Genomic DNA, 23,984 nt, shown 5'->3' on the forward strand with positions numbered 1-23,984 from the left:
CAGCCCCACGTTGCTGGCGTCCGTGTACAATACAAATGTTTGGTCGTATTCCCGTTAATGCCGTCATTCCAATCCAACGGGGTATTCTTACCCTTGGGTTTCTTGGTCTGGCCCACCAACAGGTCTTGCAACGGCGCAGCCTTCTTGGTGAAGTCCTTGATAAACCTCCGGTAGTAACCCACCAACCCGAGGAACTGCCGGACCTCATGAATGTTACTGGGCTGTGGCCAGTCCCTGATCACCCTGACCTTGTCGGGGTCTGGGGCCACTCCTCCGGCACTCACCACATGGCCCAGGTACTGTACTTTGGGTTTGAGCAGATGGCATTTGGACGGTTTCACCTTTAAAGGGAACCTGTCACCTGAATTTGGCGGGACTGGTTTTGGGTCATATGGGCGGAGTTTTCTGGTGTTTGATTCACCCTTTCCTTACCCACTGGCTGCATGCTGGCTGCAATATTGGATTGAAGTTCATTCTCTGTCCTCCGTAGTACACACCTGCACAAGGCAAGATTGTTTTGCGCAGGCGTGTACTATGGAGGACAGAGAATGAGCTTCAATCCAATATTGCACCCAGCATGCAGCCAGCGGGTAAGGAAAGGGTGAATCAAACACCAGAAAACTCCGCCCATATGACCCAAAACCAGTCCCGCCAAATTCAGGTGACAGAGTCCCTTTAAGCCAAAGTTGGACAGCGCTTCAAAGACCTCGGCCAGGTGCTTCAGATGGTCTTCATAGGTCTTAGAGAAGACAATGACGTCGTCCAGATACAGCAGCATGGTCTCAAAGTTCTTGTGTCCCAAACAGTACTCCATCATCCTCTGGAACGTCCCCGGGGCGTTGCACAATCCGAAGGGCATGTAGTTGAACTCGCAGAGACCCATCGGCGTCGTGAAGGCTGTCTTTTCTTTGTCCGCCTCTGCCACGGGAACCTGCCAATACCCACTGGTGAGATCTAAAGTAGAGAAGTAATTAGCAGACTTTAACGCAGCCAAGGATACCTCTATCCTAGGCAGGGGGTATGCGTCCTTATGTGTAATGCAGTTTAATTGCCTATAATCCACACACATCCTCATGGTGCCATCTTTCTTTCTAACGAAGACTAATGGAGCTGCCCAGGGGCTACAGCTGTCTCTCACTACCCCAGCCTCCTTCATCTCTCGCAACATGTCCTTGGCACACTGATAATGAGCTGGGGGTACAGGACGGTATCTTTCTTTTACGGGCAGGTGATCTCCTGTGGGGATGTGATGTTGAATCCCTTTTTCCCGCCCGAAATCAAGGGGGTGTTTGCTGAATACCCGCTCATACTCGTGAACCACACTGTAGGCCCCCTGTATCTGGTGAGATGGAGTAGCATCAGTGCCCACATGTAATTCTTGGCACCAACCTTTTGATTGCTCTGCAGAGCCGTTGTCCTCTGCCGACTTGGACGGAGCCAAGGGCCCGGGTGCCTGTATCACACTATTATTAACAGTAAAACCGCTTGGCAAGTGTGACATATTTAGTTAGGTGGACTTCCTCCTCCCCGCAGTTAAGGACACGTACCGGCACCCTCCCCTTGCGGACATCAACCACCCCTCTGGCTGTCAGGAGGGTAGGCCTATTCTCCGAATACACAGGTTCTACCAGGGCCTGATAGTCTGTACCCCCGAGACCTATGGCTGCCCGACACCATATTAACATTTCACTCCTGGGGGTATTGCAATGGGGTTCGAATCACTCACTGTGACCCGGCCAATTTCACCACCAGTCAGCTCCACTTGCTGTCTCCGCATTAGAGCTCTGATTTCTTTCTGTAAGGCACGTTGTTCACTGTGACCAGCTGTCTCTGCTACTTGCTGCAACAAAACAATAACTTCTGCAAGACAATTTTCTATGACATTAGTACCGATGGTCATCATGGGGTTACGTTCACGCCGGTCAATATCAACAATGACAATTCCTTGGGCCTCCAATTCTACCCGCCCCACCTTAATAGTGACCTCTTTATATCCCACTTGCGGCAGTGGCTGACCATTGCTAGCTATTATGGTGAAATCATCATCAGGGGCACGGGTGATGTCAGTGTCCTCCCAATAACGCCCATAGAGAATGTAGGGCATAGTTGTCACCTGGGAACCGGTGTCCAGCAAAGCGTTCATGGGGATACCGTCGATCACGATGGGGAGAACAGGACGCCCCCCGACGTATTTGGCTCTCCAATTTTTCGGGCCTGGGCGTTCTACTCCTGGGGGTTGGCCCTTGGCCCCAGGGGTTGCTCGTTTAACTGACAGTACCTTGCAAGATGGCCCACCTGATGGCAACGGCGGCAGATAGGTCGTCCTTCCTGATGAAAACGATCGTCGTTTCTGCCTCTGGTCGATGGAACCCTCCTTGGTCGTTGCCAGGGGACATCCTCCGGTCTGGAAGCCAGCTGGATCTTCTCCTTGGGAGCCTCCTGTAGGGACTGGACGGTCCGGGCTAGGGCAGCAACGCTCCTGGTCAGTTCATGTACCTGGAGACCCAGTCCTGCAGGGGAGTCATCGTCCAGGATCTGGGCATCGGCCTCGGCGGAGACAGGTGCGTCCGGCGCCACCTCCTGGTGGTATGTGAGGGCTTGCCACCTGGGAAGTGTGGCACGGCTGGGCTGCGGCTCCGGTAGCACCTGGATAGCTTTATCTTTGAATTGCGCGAAAGTCAGGTCTGGATTCTGCATGGCCAGGAAGTGTAGCTGGGTCCTTTGGTTACTGCACAGAAGCCCTTCGATGAACCGCTCTTTCAGGAGTTTATCTTCATCTTGCATGCTGTTTGGGTCACTTTGCTTGATGGCCCGCAGCGCCTCCTGCAGATTAAGGGCATAGTCCCGTAAGCTGTCCTGCGGCCGCTGCTTGCACCCATAGAATGTCAATTTAATTTCCGTAGCGGTGCAGGTGTCAAAGGTGGCTTTAAGCTTGGCAAATAATTGCTGCGCAGTTTTCTTGTCCGCAGCGGGCCAGGACTTTACTTCCCTCAATGCCGCTCCAAAGAGTTGGCCGATTATCATATGAACCTTCTGAGGCTCCGTCAAGGGATAAAACTCGAGCAGGCTACAAATCCCTTCTTTAAAGTCAGTTAACGTATGAGCTTCTTCAAAGTATCGCGGGAGCCAGGCAGCCCCGGTAGGTACGGCATAGAGAAGGGCATTATGGCTGCTGTAGTGGCGGCACTATCCGGCTGGTTGGTGGAAGCGGTAAGCCCCGCGGCCTCTAGCGGTGATACCGGGTTTGTGGCTGGGCTTAGCGCAGAATCCGGAAGTGCTCCCGAGTCTGCAGCTGTGGCCGCCGCCTCCGCTCCTCCGGGGTCCGACACGGTAGTTCCTCCCCCTTGCTAATCGGTCGGGGTTGGGGTTCTCCTTCCAGGGTCGGCGCCTCACCGCGTCTTCCACTCGGCGCGCTTTTCCAGCCGGCTCCACCCACGAAGCTATGACTCCTGCCTTCGCGCTCCACGCGGCGCGGCAATGGCGGATTTTTGGCGGCAAATAGCGGTACACAGTCTTTGCAATAAGTCACAGTTTAATCACAGTTCCAAGGCACACATGACCTGATTCTTCAGGCTTAAGTACAATCCTGTTCGTGACGCCAAGTTGGATCGCACCCAGACACAGGGCCACAGGTTACTTGGTACCGGTCCTTTGTGTCTCAGTTCTGGGGTTGTCACGGTGGCTGGACCCGGTCCGTGACCCTTCTAAGGGGCGTCCAATAAAGGGTGATGGTGCGTAGTGCGAGGAATAACGAGGACACAGGGTTCAGTTTCTTTACCTTTTACTGAAGGTTTCAGGATCCTCAATCCAAGACACTTTCAACAGGGCTGTCTGAGACCGGCCAGTCCGAAGGCACATCCAGAGTTCCCTTTGCAGGTGGAAATCAGTGTCTACCCACTAGCGCCTGTGTGTTGTAGTGCTTCCCTGCTGAGCATTCAGGATAGTCCTCACAACTTCTGTTCTCGTTCGTTCTAGATCCTTCTCTTCTCCGTCCCCCAGGTATGTTATGGCTAGGACGCACCTTCATGACAGGTAGGCCTGGAGTTATTTTGGAACCCTAGTGTCGCCCCTCTCCCACGATTGCCTCCTATGTCCTTCTTAGGTGTTGTATGGTAGACAGCCAACCTGTAATTAACTGTCCTGCCGCTGTTTGAAGTAATGCGTGGAGACTGTTACTTCTTCGGTGCTCCGGCCACCGGCTATGCGCCTCAGTAAGATGTTGCCGTTCTTGGGGCACGACTCCTACTGGATCTCCTTTGTGCTGATCTCGTTTCTCACTGTTCCACAATATCCTTCCTTTCTTGTCTCTTTCTTAGGATACTGCCGCAAGGTAGTGCAGGCGCGGTTCCGTAACAATCTGTCCTTTCGCTAGGTACCTGCCAGATTTCCCAGTTCTGACAGGTCCTCCCTGGAGCTCTCCCAGGCTTCGTTCTGCCTAACTTCCTGTCCAACCCCTAGTTTTACTAATGTGAGGAGTGGCCCAATAAATAAGCCTTTTGCTCCCCCTAGTGGCCGGAGTGTGAAGTGTAGTGTTTGCTTGGTGATACCTGGTCAGTAGAACTCCTTTAGTGCCATCAGACGTACCATCACTCCCCTTAGTGGCAGAGCGACGTTACTGCAACGACCAGATCTCTGGGGCGCTGCATTTATATGATACCTCGGTATAACTAGTGTGTTTAGCTAAGCAGCAGAATCTAAGCAGAGCGGAGCCACAAGGAATGTGGAGAGGATCTGCAGCAAGAAGTTTCTGCAGCAACGGGAGCGGAGCAGAGTAGAACGGAGCAGAACCGCAGGAGTGCGGAGTAGAGATAAAGCCACAAAGGTACAGAGCAGGTGGATCCGGTCACCTGGGCATTGTGTCACACTTACCATGGGTAAGCTCCTTTGTTATTAGATGCATTGTTATTTTTGTTCTCCTCAGTGGTAGCACTGGTCTACGTAATAGTCTGAGGGGATCACTCTATATTAAGGACATCTAGCCTTAGAAGTAATACGGATGGATATGTGAACTGTGTTTGACAATTGATGCTGGATGCATCTATGATCTGCATGATCAATAGTGATATATTATTAGTACCATGGGAACACACAATTGATTTCTATGCCCGGGTTTCACTTGTTCTTTACTAGGGTCTCTTTTTTTTTTTTTTGACTGTTATTTTATGATATACTATGTAACAGTATTTACAATAAAATGTACCGTATATACTGGAGTGTAAGCTGAGATTTTCAGCCCAAATTTTTGGGCTGAAAGTGCCCCTCTCGGCTTATACTCGAGTCAAGGTGGGTGGCAGGGTCGGCGGGTGAGGGCGCTGAGGCATACTTACCTGCTTCCAGCGATCCTGGCGCTCCCCCTGCCGTCCCACGGTCTTCTGTGCTGCAGTTCTTCCCCTCTTCAGCGGTCACGTGGGACCGCTCATTAGAAAAATGAATAGGCGGCTCCACCTCCCATAGGGGTGGAGCCGCCTATTCATTTCTCTAATCAGCGGTGCCGGTGACCGCTGACTGATAGAGGAAGAAGCTGCGGCACCGAAGACCAGCTGTCCGGGGGAAGGAGCCGGACGCCAGGACCAGGTAAGTATGTCATATTTACCTGTCCCCGTTCCAGCCGCCGGGCGCCGCTCCATCTTCCCGGCGTCGGGGGACAGACACCGGAATGTAAGTATGTAGTGTTTGTTTTTTTTTACGTTTACGCTGGTAACCAGGGTAAACATCGGGTTACTAAGCGCGGCCCTGCGCTTAGTAACCCGATGTTTACCCTGGTTACCAGTGAAGACATCGCTGAATCGGCGTCACACACGCCGATTCAGCGATGTCTGCGGGAGATCCAGCGACAAAATAAAGTTCTGGACTTTTTGCTCCGACCAACGATCTCCCAGCAGGATCCAGATCGCTGCTGCCTGTCAAACTCAACGATATCCCTAGCCAGGACACTGCAACGTCACGGATCGCTAGCGATATCGTTCAGTGTGAAGGTACCTTAACACAGAGCAAGGCCTGGCAAACTCAGAAGCTAAACACAAACTGAGCTAACACATTGCACAGGCCCAGTCCACTGGGTGGAGCTGCACTAAATACTGGAGGCCTCTTGGTAATTGGTCAGGAACAGATTAGATAGGTGCACCTGATTCCTATAAGAACCAGAGAGGTTAGGCACCGCCCCCTATACACACAGCCAGGAAGCATGCAGAGGGCAGAGGCACATAATATGGAGCTGGCAAGAAACAGAAACCACATCATGGCCTGGAGCAGTGGGTAAGATGGTGTGAGAGATGAGAGGCCATGCCATGATGCCAGCAGAGTTGTTACAGTACCCCCTCCTTTACGGCCCCTCTTCTTCAAGCCTGCCAGAATAACTTGTAGAAGAAGGATAGGAGCACACATAGTCAGAGCCTTCACAACATTCCTCCGGTAGAATGAGGTAGATGAGACATTTGAGATCTCAGGTTGCCAAGTCTCTTTGAATCCAGTAAGATCAGCTTCCCACACAGAAGAAAGCAGGGACTTGGAAGCTTCTCATTTGACCTCAACGTAATCCAATTCTTTGGAAACTGAAGACACCTTCACTGGATCCAACTTAAGCCCATCATCACAAGAAAATTGAACCTCCTCCATTAGACTGGTGGAAAGCAGAGATGAGAACACTTCTGTCTTGGGATCTTTACCCAATAGCCAGATGGAAACTGGAGGCATACATACAGGAAACATCTTCAGCCTGGTACCCTGAAAAAACTGGACCTCCTCTTCTAGGTTAGAGGATGAGTAAGTCTCTGTCTTAGTATAATTAGCAAGTAGCCACTTGGAGCAGAAGACATACATTTAGGAAGCCCCATCAGCCAGTTACTCTGACAAAACTGGACCATCTTTTCCTCCGGTTTGGTGAAGAACAGAGATGCAAGAGCTTCAGCATCAACTTCTTCATCAACCTGCCACATGGAATCCGAAGGCATCTTTACAGGAAGCATCTTTCTTCCCAAAGTTCAGAGAAAAACTTTTAAGTGACAGAGATGTTCCTGGGAACTGGTCACTGGCATTGTCATTGGAGGAGTGTGGAGAGGGTGTCAATAGCCAGCTGATTAGGTGGAGAGAATGTTAACACTATAGATTGACCTTGCAGTTCAGGAACAAGAAAACTCTGGAGACTTGACAGTTCCAAACGCAGAACCACGCTGGGTCTTCGGACCGGAATGGGCAGCAGAGTATCTGGCTCAGAACGACCGACGGGCGGGCTGGTCAACAAGTGGAAAAGAAATTTCTTTGAATATAATGCTCCAATTTGGAGCTGTAGATGTCCCTCCGACACTGGACTGTTCATAAGTAGGGCTCGGCAATCACCAAACACCTTCACAGGATTCTGGAGCTGTGGAACAGGAACCACACATAGACTCCGTCTGGTTTGCAGCTTGAACACATCTGCAGGACCGAAGCTCCCACAAGGCACCGGAACAGACATAGACTTTAGTGGAAGGGAGTTATTCTCACCAAGGGCAGCCTCTCCTACTGACCCAAGGTTTTGGAACTTTAGATCCCCTGGACAGAGACCATTCAGGTGTGTCTCACAACTGCAGCAACACCGTATGCCCTTCTTATGGCTGATTTCAGGCTTCTGCTTTGCCAGCCCACTCTCATCAACCTTCTCAGGCTTCACTTGGACAGCTGCTTTAGTGAGTAGAGGAACTGGAGGATCACAGACGGTCATGGCTTGACGTGGAGGTTTCTTCACGGGTTTTGCCTGTCTGGAGCGCCTCTCGGATCTAGATGGGGAAGACTTCACAGGAGCAGCAGGACGAAGTATGTCAAAGACTCTACGGAAGGCCACCAGGAAGCCCCCTAGGTTCATTACGATAGGATCCCCTGCTTCCCAATGGGGACAAATCCATAATAAAGCATCTCCTGCTAGGTAGGACATAATGTAACCCACCTTAACCCAGTCAGAGGGGAAACAAACTGCATTCTGCAGGATGTAGCGCAAGCACTGTTCCAGGAAGCTTTGGCATTCTTCTGGATTCCCTTAGAACCTAGGCGGGTCTGCTGGGTCATGCTCCTCGTACTCATAGGCCTGAAGTTGCTTGAAGAGAGCATTTGAGACTATGATTGGGTCTGAAGTCTCCTCAATCTGAACCACCCTTGGTAGAACTAATTTTTCAGGTTGCTCATACGGATAGAGAGAAAGTTCATCATGCTCTGCAAGCGGTAGAACATGGGATACAGCGTAGGCTCCACATTCCTTGTGGCTCCGCTCTGCTTAGCTTCTGCAGTAATCTCTTGCTGCAGCTCCTCTCCACTTTCCTTGTGGCTCCGCTCTGCTTAACTTCTGCAGAAATCTCTTGCTGCAGCTCCTCTCCGTATTCCTTGCGGTTCTGCTCTGCTTAGCTTTTCTTGCTACGCTATCTCTTGCTGCTCTTCTGCTCCTATCTGCAGCCTTGCACTTCTCTTCCTGTGTGAACAAGTCCCAACCTGTTCCTTCATTCTCCTTTCCTTCAGGCTTGTTTCCGTACCTGCATCTCCTGTGTGAACAGGATCCAACCTGTTCTTTCATACTTCATTCCTTTCTGCTTGTTTTCTTATCTGCACCTCCAATGTGAACAGGTCCCTACCTGTTTCTTCTTACTACATAGCCATACCTGCACCTCCTGTGTGAACAGGTCCCTACTTGTTCCTTCATACATCACACCAACCAGTTCAGTGTTCCTGCCAGTCTAGTGTTCCTGCCGTTCCTACCAGTCCAGTGTTCTCTGCCGTGCCTGCCAGCCCAGTGTTCTCTGCTGTGCCTGCCAGCCCAGTGTTCTCTGCCGTGCCTGCCAGCCTTGTGTTCTCTGCCGTGTCTCTGCCAGCCCTGTGTCTCATCCATGCCAGCCTACTCGTCTGAGTTTCAGCCGTGCTCTTCTGCCAGTCCAGCCTGATGCCTTCACCTGTCCTAGTGTTCCTGTCTCCCAAGTGGGATCAGCAGCCACAGCCAGACACCACCCTGGAGTAGCACCTGGCAGCTGCCTGCTGCACAAGCCTGACCTCACCATCAGAGGCTCCAGTGAAAGCCCAGGCAGCTGTCATAGTTACGCCCCTTCCAAGGTAGTCTGGTTTGTGGCACAGTGGGGCCACAAACCCCCCCAAGCTCAATCCCACCAGTCAGAGCATGAGCGTGACAGTCCCTATGTGATGTTTATGATTAATACAAATTACACTTTTTGGCATATATAATCACTAGAGTGTGCGGTGTCTTCTAACTATATTTGATTTCAGGACTTTTACATATAAAAAGTAGAAAGGTGGCTGATAGCACTCACTCATTGGGGCATCCGTTCCATGTCCAGGGAACCTTCCTGGATATTCCAGATAATCCAAATCGAATGAACAGCGCTCCAGCCGTGTGTAGTAGTATTGTAGAAAAAGTATTTATTCAGCCATGATAAAGCGAAGTTTCGACCACAATCGGTCTTTTTCAAGCATACAAAATGGTGCAAAAGGCTGGCTTAAATAGTGTGGATACCATGCAGGGCACCAATCACCATGAAGTCACAACCCATATTAAAATACTATACATAAATATAACGCATAACAGACATCAGACGTATGTGTATAAACAAATCCCCTATAAACATATAACCACCACATAAATCAGTCAAATAATCCATATATAGATACAAATCCATGCTTTGTTTATCTTATAACCAGAAAATCCTCTGGATGCATCATCTTTCCATAGAGATCTTCACCCAATGGATGCATTCCCATTATAGACTTCCTGGTTAGTCAGATCCAATAGAAAATAACGGCGCCAAAAGAACAGGCAATCTATCCAACAACTCCATATAACATGGCGCTTCTCCAATAGCCAATCCGGCATACCTTCTTATACTTAGTATGCCTACATCATCGCCATGCATCCATACTTCAGCATCACCGCTGCGTCGCAGATCACCATAGAGACCACAGCATAAGAACACAGGCGCACCACGTAGCAGCCACGCTCCATCACATGATCGCAATGGAAACACGCCCAGACGTGACGCGTACCTACGTTGCACAGCAGCGGTCCCATGTGATCGCCACTCAGACCGGTTACCCGGGAGACATAGACAAGCAAAAAATGCATAGTTCACAGCATGGTTGGAATCTAAGAAAAGGGAAAAAAACTTAAAAAGGAAACGTATTATATATAGAGAGACAAGGCTACAATATATCATAATAACGCAAAACAATGGGAAAAATACTGCTAGGTAAATAAACAACAAACACAACAAAGATAATGGGACAGTCGGAAAACAGACAGCAGGCAACGGATGTAGCATATCCATGCTTTATATACGATATGTTCAATGTGCCAATTATGCACGTAATCCAAATCTTGAATCGTCCTAACCCTCCGTCCACCGACTGTCACATTCATTGTCCATATCTGACAAGACAAAAACATATATTCATAAAAGACACATAAACACACCCGTTTAATAAGAACATCATAAAAACAATGACGACATCATCCTTAAGAGAGGTACTATCATATTAAGGGGTACACATCTGTAGATTAAAATCTATATTCTAACCCCTAGGTTGTAATGAACCCAGGGGATAGATCCATCTCATTTCCTTTGTCTTAAGTATCCGTAATTTGTCCCCTCCCCTCCTTAAGGTTGGAACACTGTCTATAACTCTAAATCTCAGTTGGTTTACCGAATGTTTACTCTTAAGAAATGCTTAGGGACCGGCAATTCAGTAAGTCCCATCCTGATGGTGCTTTTATGTTTACTGATATGGGCCCTTACTTCCATATTGGTCTCCCCTAAATAGGTAAGACCACAGGGGCAGGTAATCATATAGATGACATAACTCGATGTACAGGTGTATCTCTCTTTTAAATAAATCTTCTTCCCGGTATGGGGATGACAAAAAAATTCTCCTTTCACATATTATTGCAACAGGCAGGAAATTCCCATTTCTTGGCGCGCTCAAAGTCTGTTGACATGAAACCTTTGATATACCAATATCTGATCTAACCAATTTGTCACTCAGATTACTTCCCCTCCTATAAAAGAGATCATAGGAAGTGATTTAAAACCTGTGACTTGAGGTAAACCACGTTGCAAAAGGGCCCAATGTTTTTTTATGATCCCACTAATGTGATTACTAGCATAACATAATTATATGTTGATACAAACGGGATACGTTCACAAGAGCGTATCATAGAAGTTTTCTTACGGACACTTTCACGTGAAGAGTTACGGGCCTTTATTTTAAATTTATCCACTCCTTCTTTGGGATAACCCTTTGCTATAAACTTGGAGCACATATCCTTTAATCGTTGGTCGACCATATTTTCATCAGACACTATTCTATGCACTCTTAATAATTGGCTCCAAGGAAGTGAATCCACCATCCTCCTTGGATGATTGCTGTCGAACAACAGCAAACTGTTCCTATCAGTCTCTATCACGAAAATATCGGTTTTCAATTTATCTCCGTCCTTGTAAACCAGAGTGTCCAAAAATTGTATTTGAACTGTCGAATGTGTCAACGTAAATTGTAGTTCTGGATATACACCATTAAGGTTATCATGAAAAAAAACCAATTCTGTCAAATTACCATCCCATATCAAAAAAATATCATCAATATAGCACCACCAGGCTCTGACGTGGCGCCAGAGGTTGGAATGGTACACAAACCTGTCCTCAAATACCGCCATGTAGATGTTTGCATATGTGGGGGCCACATTGGACCCCATGGAGGTACCTCTCAACTGAAGGTAGTACTCATCCCCAAAGAGGAAGTAATTCCTCCTGAGGATGAGCTCCAACAGTGTGAGGACAAGCCGAGCACACTCTGGGGCCACGTCAGAGCCCGACAGCACACAGCAATCAGCCTCAAGGCCTTTGACGTGTTCAATCGATGTGCACAAGGATGTCACATCGAACGATGCCAAAGTGGAGGTATCTGAAATTGAAACATCATCAATTTTGTCAAGAAAGTCATTTGTGTCCCTGATAAAAGACCGTGCTGACACAGCAAAAGGGTGTAACACTCGGTCCAAAAAAATAGCAGTTTTATTAAACAGTGAACCCCTACCCGAAACAATCGGTCTACCTGGAGGGTTAAACAAATCCTTGTGGATTTTAGGTAACACATATAGCACGGGTGTAACTGGTGCATCCACAATCAAAAACTCTGACAGCTTGTAGTCAATGAGTCCCATGGCTAGGGAGTCACTGACCACAAGCTGTAATTCCCTCTGAAAATGTAAGGTTGGATTACAAGATAACTTCTCATATACAAGATGATCATCCAATTGTCTAAGTATCTCAGCTTTATATTTGGAACTGTCCATAATGACCACTGCCCCGTCTTTATCAGCTCTTTTGATAGTTAATCCAGTTTTATCTGTTAATGCACCCACGGCCTTCCTTTCAGCCAATGTCATATTTTGATATGCTGGAGGTTTAAAGGTATTCTTTCATTTTTCAACTTCACTCTGTACCAGTTCAATATATGATTCAATAAAGTGATTTCTATTAGGTGGCTGGAACATACTCTTGTTATATAATCCTAGTTCTTTTAAAGAGAAACCTTGTGTAGAATTTCTCACATCTACGTCTGTAACACTGGTTTTATCAGAGAAGTAGGATGACAACCTCAACCTCCTAAAGAATGCTTGTAAGTCAATATCTATTCCAAACCAATCTGGATTATTTGACGGACAAAATGACAGTCCCTTGGATAGTATCTTAAGCTCAAGCTCAGACAACGTGACAGAAGAGATATTTACCACCAATTCTCTGTAATCTGTCAATTGTTCTTCATATTCCTCGTTTTCATTGTGGCTGTCCTCCCTTGTCTCTGTTCTCTGGGATGACCTTTGGTTCCTGTGTTTACGGCCCCCTCTCCGAACACGTCTTTTGGGGTAGTTTTGTCCATTCTTTCTTTCTCTAAAAAAATAAGCTCCCTTCATTCCTCCCATAGTAGAATCGTCTGTGGAGTCAGATTCAGCTGTGGTAAACCCAAAATTTGAATATTTCCTCTCCTGTGGTTTCTTGCGTCTCCTAGATGTCATGGATTTACCTCTTCTATTATTAGAAAATTGGCTGGGCCCCATATGCCAGGAGAAAACACGACCCACCATATAATCCTCCATGTCTTTAAACCACTTAGTTATCTTAGTGGTTTCAATATCAGTCCTAAATTTTGCCAAATTCTCATCAGTCTTAGTTTTTAGGGAGCCCCAATCCTGTGCTGTCAGCTGTGTCTTCAACTGATCTTCCCATTCAGAGATATTTCTTTTTATTATATCTATTTCTTTATTCAAAAATTCAATATCGAGCAACATAATATCAAATGCAAATTTGTTAGAGATGGCCTCAAACTTCGTACAGAATTGTGTGTTGTCAGGTAAAAGGGTTGGCCTTAAATGTGGCCGCAACCCAGGTGGAATCCTTCGAACCTTGAAATATTCTGTCAAGGTCATAGCATGGAGTTCAAATGAAATGAACCTCCTCTTTTCATTCTCCCATTTCCTCCTCAACATGTCAGTCGTTGGTTTACTCAAAAATGTAATACCCATATTAGAGCCAGACAGTATGCAGCGTCGTCATCAGTATATGAAAAAGTCATGGCAATATCAGTCACCCATTATGTTTGTCGTGTTTGTTGTTTATTTACCTAGCAGTATTTTTCCCATTGTTTTGCGTTATTATGATATATTGTAGCCTTGTCTCTCTATATATAATATGTTTCCTTTTTAAGTTTTTTTCCCTTTTCTTAGATTCCAACCATGCTGTGAACTATGCATTCGTTGCTTGTCTACGTCTCCCGGGTAACCGGTCTGAGTGGCAATCACATGGGACCGCTGCTGGGCGACGTAGGTACGTGTCACGTCTGGACGTGTTTCCATTGCGATCATATGATGGAGCGCGGCTGCTACGTGGTGTGCCTGCGTTCTTACGCTGTGGTCTCCATGGTGATCTGCGACGCAGCGGTGATGCCGAGTTATGGACGCATGGCGATGATGTAGGCATACTAAGTATAAGAAGGTATGCCGGATTGGCTATTGGAGAAGCGCCATGTTATATGGAGTTGTTGGATAGGTTGCCTGTTGTTCATACGTCTGATGTCTGTTATGCGTTATATTTATAGATAACCCAAGATATATAGGTCTAACCAAGGCACTTCCAATAAACATATATATTCCTACAAACTACGGAAGCATACGCCAAAATAAAGGATAAAAATAGTAAATTTTATTATTTACATAAATATAAACAAACGGAGAGAAACAATACAAAAAGCTGCCACTACAAAGTCATGTCCTCAGTACAAACAAAAGCCTAAATAGCTTTTAAATAATTTTAGCTACCACAAAGTAATGATATATCTATACATTTTACCATCACAGAATATTAGCACCCGGAACAACTTATTCTATCTTAAATGCTAAATGCATATCATAGGTATTTGGATTCACAAGTGCATATCTCACAGAATCATAATCTAATACTGCATAAGAAATAGGTACCATCACTCAGTGGACGCTAGATAATTATGTATAAGCCCAGAGATGGCAGTGCACATCCTGAATACATTATATATATAAAGTGCCTAGTGACAATAGTTATAAATGTATGTAAGACTCCTATTTTTATATAAAGTGCAGATATGTAGGAGACCACACCATCCCCAAAGCGGGACCAAGAGAAAATATAAAGTGCCAAGTGACAACAGTACTAACCGCCAATATCAGCGAGAGAACATGGTATAGCTAATGAAAGAACGCTCAAATAGAGCAGTAATACATGACCTGTAATAGCAGCACGAACCCCGACGCGCGTTTCGCGTTTAGCTTCTTCCTTTGGGGGAGTTTAGTATGGGTGAGAGATGTTACTAGACGTCCTTAAATACCTTGAGAATCAGTGGTGGCAGCGTTATATTTATGTATAGTATTTTAATATGGGTTATGACTTGATGGTGATTGGTGCCCTGCATAGTATCCACACTATTTAAGCCAGCCTTTTGCACCATTTTGTATGCTTGAAAAAGACCGATTTGTGGTTGAAACGTCACTTTATCATGGCTGAATAAATACTTTTTCTACAATACTACTACACCCGGCTGGAGCGCTGTTCATTCGATTCATTGGATTTTCAGGACTTTTACAGTCCGTGACACCAGCACCTCCCTCTATTTGACTGAGTGCACACCAATATAATTAAATTATAAACTTCAATGACACACCTGGGAGTTCAAGGTGCTCAATACATTTCTAGATACAGTGCCTTGCAAAAGTATTCGGCCCCCTGGAACGTTTCAACATTTTCCCACATATCATGCTTCAAACATAAAGATATCAAATGTAAATTTTTGGTGAAGAATCAACAACAGGTGGATCACAATTTTGAAGTTGAATGAAATTTATTGGTTATTAGTGTTGAGCATTCCGATACTGCAAATATCGGGTATCGGCCGATATTCGCTGTATCGGAATTCCGATACCAAGTTCCGATACTTTTGCGATATCGGATATCGGAATCGGAAGTTCCTATAGTGCAATTATGCACTATAATGAAGTGTGGGCGGTGCGTGGGCGGAGACTGCATGTGTGTGTGTGCGGGTGGTGTCTGTGCGTGACCGTGGGGCTCTGTGCTTGTGTGCCGGGGCTCTGTGCTTGTGTGCCGGGGCTCTGTGCTTGTGTGCCAGGGCTCTGTGCGGGCTGCCGTGGCTCTGTGCGTGTGTGTCGGGGCTCTCTGCATGTATGCAGTCATCGTCCGATGGGACTACAAGTCCCATTGGACGATGCCTGCTACACTGACAGTGATTGACACATTAGCCAATGATGGGACAGTAGTAGTCCCATCGTCCGGCAAATGTGTTGAATGAAAAAAAAAAAATACTACATACATACTACACACATACATACATACATACATACAGTACATACTACATACATACTACATACAGTACATTCATACATTACATACATATAGACATATATGAGCTGGAGAAAAGAGGAGTGTACAGTATAAATTTATATAAACAAGTGTCTTTATTAGTACAAAATGTTAAAATAGTAATACATTCCAGTAATGGGCATAACCTAGTCAAGCACAGGAAAGGGACTTCCCCCCCGTTACCCCCATATGTACATACATGAACCATCACAGAGGGGAAACAGAAAAAAAACCCACATGGAAGGTAAAGTGTCAGGCAAACCTAAATGTGTCTAAGCCGGTGCAATAGCCAAGGAACGGGCTATAGTAATGATGGTATGTGATGCATAATAATATTATAAGTATCGCAGGTAGTCTTACCAATAGAGGGCAAAGGTGGGGGGTCCCGCCGGAACAAAAGAGCGCTCCGATGGGCGTTTCGCAGCTCTACAACACCGCTTTCTCAAGGGGATGAATGTACGGCAGTGCAGGACCTTCTAATAACCCCCCCGACCCCGGTCACATGTGTGGTTCTGGCCAATCCGAGCGGCACCAGCGGCTCATGCGCACTTGCGACGGATGGGTCAGGAATGGGGGCCGGGCGTCAGGCCCAGTGCGCAAGCGCCAGGCAAAGACCTGGGGATCGCGCACAGGGCACCAAGACGCCCGCCCACAGGCCGGAGCCGCCCGTGCACAGCGCGATGCGCACAGCCGCACGGGTGAGCACGTAAGAGAAGTAATATAGCTGCCAGTTAAATAAGAAGTGTGCATATATATGAAGGATGCATGGATGGTAACGGAGCAACATGTGGTGAAGAGTGTATTACGGTGTCATATCATAGCACAAAGGTGCCATATTGCCTGCAAATAAATACCTTAACCCCTAGTGAGTCCCCAACATTATAATCCACTAGAATACAGTACACAAGTGGAGGGGGGAGGGGAAGAAAAAACAACAATACATGGCATAAAAATAACATGAGCAACACCAGCACAACCACATGCAACCCTATATTATATGAAAAAATATGCATAATGCGACAAATAACGAAATATGCACATACAACCATTACATATATATACATAGTCCATATCCAATAGGTAAAAGGTGGCTGGCTCGGAACTATCTGTTCATGTTGCATGCTACCTCTGCTCACCATCCAGCCACTGTGAGGGCCGTCCCGGTCGGACAGTTTCTCAGGATGCGGCGAATCTGTTCTTCTGAGACCAAATTCGAATTAGAGGCGGGTGATCTCAGACAGAGATTTAAGGCCCGCGGCTATAGCCATAGGTCCATCAAAGCCGGCTACGACCGTGCCAGGGCAACCCCACGGAGTGATCTTCTTCACGGTACCTCTCGACGTCGTGCTGTGAACAGGGGTGGACCGATAAGATTCTTGGTACTGGGGGCCCCGTCCGGGGTGTGTTCCATGTGGGCGCTGTCTTGCCTGCACCAATGTCCTTCGCTGCTCTGATTTTACCTCGAGTGATGGTTTGAGAACATTTCAAATTAGACAGTGCATAACCTGCAATACCACCAATGTTATTTATTATGCGACTTGTCCGTGCCCAAGGATATATGTTGGGCTCACCACTCGTGAACTCAGGGTTCGCGTGCGTGAGTATGTGCGGGACATTGGAGCGGCCAAGACGGCGCCTACAATAGTTGACCTAAAAACAATCCCATGCCATTTTAGGCTACATCATAACTGCAATGATAAATTGCTTTCGGTTAGGGGGATTGATGTACTTCACCCCGGTATTAGAGTTGGACTATAAAAAACGCCTAGCACAGATCGAATCCAAGTGGATTGTTCTACTTGACACTCTGACCCCTAGGGGTCTAAACGAATCCTTGAGCTTCGCCTCTTATCTTTAGCGTATTTTGAGATCAGTCTCTGTTGTGTCTCACTATAGTCCCTCCGGACCTTTTGTTTTTATTTTTTTATTTTCTTGTTCATGGTTTTAATTCCCTTCTTTTTCCTTTTGTTACCATTAGTAACACCTTTCAACTACGGGCCCTCCCTTGATCCCTGTTCCATATGGAGTAAATATTCCTCCCACATCCTGCTGTCCGAAAACACGGATTTGTGATAGTTCCGAGCCAGCCGCCTTTTACCTATTGGATACGCTATGGACTATGTATATATATGTAATGGTTGTACGTGCATATTTCGTTATTTGTCACATTATGCATATTGTTTCATATAATATAGGGTTGGATGTGGTTGTGCTGGTGCTGCTCATGTTATTTTTATGCCAAGTATTGCTGTTTTTTCTTCCCCCCCCCTCCACTTGTGTACTGTATTCTAGTGGATTATAATGCTGAGGACTCACTAGGGGTTAAGGTATTTATTTGCAAGCAATATGGCACCTTTGTGATATGATATGACACCGTAATACACTCTTCACCACATGTTGCTCCGTTACCATCCATGCATCCTTCATATATGTGGAGCGCCCCCAGACGCAGGACCGCGGGTTACTCGGTACCGGTCCTCTGCTGGCTCAGTTCTGGGGATGTCACGGTGGCTGGACCCGGTCCGTGACCCTCCTAAGGGGCGTCCAATGAAAGGTGATGCTAGTCTGTCAGGGTTTTGTGAAGCCACCTGTGGTGTTCGGTCAGGGTGACCGACGCTGCTTGGGGTCCACTGGGGTGATGTGATGGCAGCTAGATGGTAAACCTTCCCACAGGTGAAGTGAGTCCCCAGAGCTTCCCAGTAGTGTAGGTGGCAATGGTGTAAGGTGCAGACAATAACGAGGACACAGGGTTGCAGTCTCTTTACCTCTTTACTAAAGACTTCAGGATCCGCAATCCAAAGCACAGTTAACAGGGCTGTCTGAGACCGGCCGGTCCGAAGGCACATCCAGAGTTCTCTTTGCAGGTGGAAATCGTTGCCTACCACTAGCGCCTGTGTGTTGTAGTGCTTCCCTGCTGAGCATTTGGGATAGTCCTCACAACTTCTATTCTCGTTTCTTTCTAATTCGTTCCAGTTCTTTCTAGTTCTCCGTCACCCAGGTATGTTATGGCTAGGAGGCACCCGTTTGACGGGTAGGCTCGGAGTTCTTCCAGGACCCTAGAGACGCCCCTCTCCAAGCATTGCCCCCTATGTCTGCTTCTTAGGTGATGTAAGGTAGACAGCCAACCTATAATTAACTGTCCTGCGGAGTTTGAAGTAAGGCATAGAGTCAGTTACATCCTCGGTGTTCCGGCCACCGGCTAACCCAAGAAGAGGTGCGAAACCGGCTAAATAAGATTAAAATAGATAAATCTCCGGGTCCGGATGGCATACACCCACGAGTACTAAGAGAACTAAGTAATGTAATAGATAAACCATTATTTCTTATTTTTAGTGACTCTATAGCGACAGGGTCTGTTCCGCAGGACTGGCGCATAGCAAATGTGGTGCCAATATTCAAAAAGGGCTCTAAAAGTGAACCTGGAAATTATAGGCCAGTAAGTCTAACCTCTATTGTTGGTAAAATATTTGAAGGGTTTCTGAGGGATGTTATTCTGGATTATCTCAATGAGAATAACTGTTTAACTCCATATCAGCATGGGTTTATGAGAAATCGCTCCTGTCAAACCAATCTAATCAGTTTTTATGAAGAGGTAAGCTATAGACTGGACCACGGTGAGTCATTGGACGTGGTATATCTCGATTTTTCCAAAGCGTTTGATACCGTGCCGCACAAGAGGTTGGTACACAAAATGAGAATGCTTGGTCTGGGGGAAAATGTGTGTAAATGGGTTAGTAACTGGCTTAGTGATAGAAAGCAGAGGGTGGTTATAAATGGTATAGTCTCTAACTGGGTCGCTGTGACCAGTGGGGTACCGCAGGGGTCAGTATTGGGACCTGTTCTCTTCAACATATTCATTAATGATCTGGTAGAAGGTTTACACAGTAAAATATCGATATTTGCAGATGATACAAAACTATGTAAAGCAGTTAATACAAGAGAAGATAGTATTCTGCTACAGATGGATCTGGATAAGTTGGAAACTTGGGCTGAAAGGTGGCAGATGAGGTTTAACAATGATAAATGTAAGGTTATACACATGGGAAGAGGGAATCAATATCACCATTACACACTGAACGGGAAACCACTGGGTAAATCTGACAGGGAGAAGGACTTGGTGATCCTAGTTAATGATAAACTTACCTGGAGCAGCCAGTGCCAGGCAGCAGCTGCCAAGGCAAACAGGATCATGGGGTGCATTAAAAGAGGTCTGGATACACATGATGAGAGCATTATACTGCCTCTGTACAAATCCCTAGTTAGACTGCACATGGAGTACTGTGTCCAGTTTTGGGCACCGGTGCTCAGGAAGGATATAATGGAACTAGAGAGAGTACAAAGGAGGGCAACAAAATTAATAAAGGGGATGGGAGAACTACAATACCCAGATAGATTAGCGAAATTAGGATTATTTAGTCTAGAAAAAAGACGACTGAGGGGCGATCTAATAACCATGTATAAGTATATAAGGGGACAATACAAATATCTCGCTGAGGATCTGTTTATACCAAGGAAGGTGACGGGCACAAGGGGGCATTCTTTGCGTCTGGAGGAGAGAAGGTTTTTCCACCAACATAGAAGAGGATTCTTTACTGTTAGGGCAGTGAGAATCTGGAATTGCTTGCCTGAGGAGGTGGTGATGGCGAACTCAGTCGAGGGGTTCAAGAGAGGCCTGGATGTCTTCCTGGAGCAGAACAATATTGTATCATACAATTATTAGGTTCTGTAGAAGGACGTAGATCTGGGTATTTATTATGATGGAATATAGGCTGAACTGGATGGACAAATGTCTTTTTTCGGCCTTACTAACTATGTTACTATGTTACTATGTATGTTACGCGCCTCAGTAGGAAGTTGCCGTTCTCGGGGCATGACTCCTACTGGCTCTCCTTTGTGCTTGATCTCGTTTCTCACTGTCCACAATATCCTTCGCTTCGTGTCTCTTTCTTAGGTTACCGCCGCAAGGTAGTGCAGGCGCGGTTCCGTAACATTCTATTCTGGTCGCTAGGTACCTGCCAGGTTCCCACGCCTGACAGGGCCCTCCCTGAATCTTCTCCCTGCAACACCCCCTGCCACGGGATGTTGCCTGAATCCAACCCAGTCAGCTTCTGATCTAACTTCCTATCCAACCCCTAGTTTTACCAGTGTGAGGAGTGGCTCAATAAATAAAGCCCTTTTCTCCCCCTAGTGGCCGGAGTGTGAAGTGTAATGTGTGCTGGCGATACCTGGTCAGAAGAACTTCTTTAGTGCCATCAGACGTACCATCACTCCCCTTAGTGGCAGAGCGATGTTACTGCAACGACCAGATCTCTGGGGCGCTGCACTACGGTTAAATCCAGTACTCCTGGACTGGGAAGAAGAACAACAATACATGTTAGCAAAAGACACACAAAATTTTGGAATGCTTGAAACAAGTAATTATAACAATGCTTCCCTTTATGGGAGGTGAGGACACTTGAACGTTACAAACAAAAACAAGGTTAAATATATTTAACCCCTTAGTGACAGAGCCAATTTGGTACTTAATGACCGAGCCAATTTTTGCAATTCTGACCACTGTCACTTTATGAGGTTATAACTCTGGAACGCTTCAACGGATCCCGCTGATTCTGAGAAAGCTTTTTTGTGGCATATTGCAATTCATGTTAGTGGTAACATTTCTTCGATATTACTTGCGATTATTTATGAAAAAAACAGAAATATGGTGAAAATATTTACAAATTTTGCAATTTTCAAACGTTGTATTTTTATGCCCTTAAAGCAGAGAGATATGTCACGAAAAATAGTTCATAAATAACATTTCCCACATGTCTTATTTACATCAGCACAATTTTGGAAACAAAATTTTTTTTTGTTAGGGAGTTATAAGGGTTAAAACTTGACCAGCAATTTCTCATTTTTACAACACCTTTTTTTTTTAGGGACCAGATTACATTTGAAGTCATTTTGAGGGGTCTATATGATAGAAAATAACGAAGTGTGACACCATTCTAAAAAGTACAAGGTTCTCAAAACCACATTCAAGAAGTTTATTAACCCTTTACTTGCTTCACAGGAACCGAAACAATGTGGAAAAAATTAACATTTAACTTTTTTTTGCAAACATTTTAATTCAGAACCATTTTTTTTATTTTCACAAGTGTAAAAACAGAAATGTAACCATAAATTTTGTTATGCAATTTCTCCTGAATACGCCAATACCCCATATGTGGGGGTAAACCACTGTTTGGGCGCACCGCAGAACTTGGAAGTGAAGGAGCATTTTGTAAACTAGACTCCTTAAGAAACTTATCTAGATGTGTGGTGAGCACTTTGAACCCCCAAGAGCTTCACAGAAGTTTATAACGTAGAGCCGTGAAAATAAAAAATCTCATTTGTTTACACAAAAATGATCTTTTCGCCCACAAATTCTTATTTTCACAAGGGTAACAGGAGAAATTAGACCACAAAAGTTGTTGTGCGATTTCTCCTGAATACGTCGATACCCCATATGTGAGGGTAAACACTGTTTGGGCGCACCGCAGAGCTTGGAAGTGAAGGAGCGCCGTTTTACTTTTTCAATGTAGAATTGTCTGGAATTGAGATCGGATGCCATGTCACGTTTGGAGAGCCCCTGATGTGCCTAAACAGTGGAAACCCCCCACAAGTGACCCCATTTTGGTAACTAGACCCCCCTTGGAACTTATCTAGATGTGTGGTGAGAACTTTGAATGCCCAAGTGCTTCACAGAAGTTTAGAATGCAGAGTCGTGAAAATAAAAATAAAAAATTTCCACAAAAAAGATATTGTAGCCCACAAGTTTTTATTTTCACAAGGGTAACAGGAGAAATTGGACCCCAAAAGTTGTTGTCCAATTTATCCCGAGTACGCTGATGCCCCATATGTGGGGGTAACCCACTGTTTGGGCGCACGGCAGAGCTCAGAAGGGAGGGAGCACCATTTGACTTTTTGAGCGCAAAATTGGCTGTCGTGTTTGGAGACCCCCTGATGTAACTAAACAGTGGAAACCCCCCAATACTAGCTCCAACCCTAACCCCAACACACCCCTAACCCTAATCCCAACCCGATCCATAATCGTAATCACTAACCCTAACGATAATCACAACCCTTACCCCAAAACAACCCTAATGTCAACCCTAACCATAACCCTAATCAAAACCCTAAATCCAACACACCCCTAATCCTAATCTCAACCCTAACCTCAAACCTAACCCTAATCCCAATACACCCCTAATCATAACCCTAACCTTAACCCTAATCCCAAACCTAACCCTAATCCCAAGCGTAACCCTAATGCCAACCCTAACCCTAATACCAACCCTAATCCAAACCCTAACCCTAATCCCAACTCTAACCCTAACTTTAGCCCCAACCCTAGCCCTAACTTTAGCCCCAACCCTAACCCTAGCCCTAAGGCTACTTTCACACTTGCGTCGTTTGGCATCCGTCGCAATCCGTAGTTTTGGACAAAAAACGGATCCTGCAAATGTGCCCGCAGGATGCGTTTTTTGCCCATAGACTTGTATTGCCGTCGGATCGTGACGGATGGCCACACGTCGCGTCTGTTGTGCACTGGATCAGTTGTGTTTTGGCGGACCGTCGGCACAAAAAACGTTCAATGCAACGTTTTTTTGTACGTCGCGTCTGCCATTTCTGACCGCGCATGCGTGGCCGTAACTCCGCCCCCTCCTCCCCAGGACATAGATTGGGCAGCGGATGCGTTGAAAAACTACATCCGCTGCCCACGTTGTGCACAATTTTCACAACGTGCGTCGGTATGTCGGGTCGACGCATTGCGACGGCCCGGTACCGACGTAAGTGTGAAAGAACCCTAACCCTAAATTTAGCCCCAACCCTAACCCTAAATTTAGCCCTAACCCTAAATTTAGCCCCAACCCTAACTCTGAATTTAGCCCCAACCTTAACCCTAAATTTAGCCCCAACCCTAACCCTAACCCTAGCCCTAACCCTAACCCTAGCCCTAACCCTAACCCTAGCCCTAACCCTAACCCTAACCCTAACCCTAATTTTAGCCCCAACTGCTCTTCTCCTGCC

This window comes from Ranitomeya imitator, chromosome 8 (genome assembly GCF_032444005.1).
Source record: "Ranitomeya imitator isolate aRanImi1 chromosome 8, aRanImi1.pri, whole genome shotgun sequence".
NCBI lineage: Eukaryota > Metazoa > Chordata > Amphibia > Anura > Dendrobatidae > Ranitomeya > Ranitomeya imitator.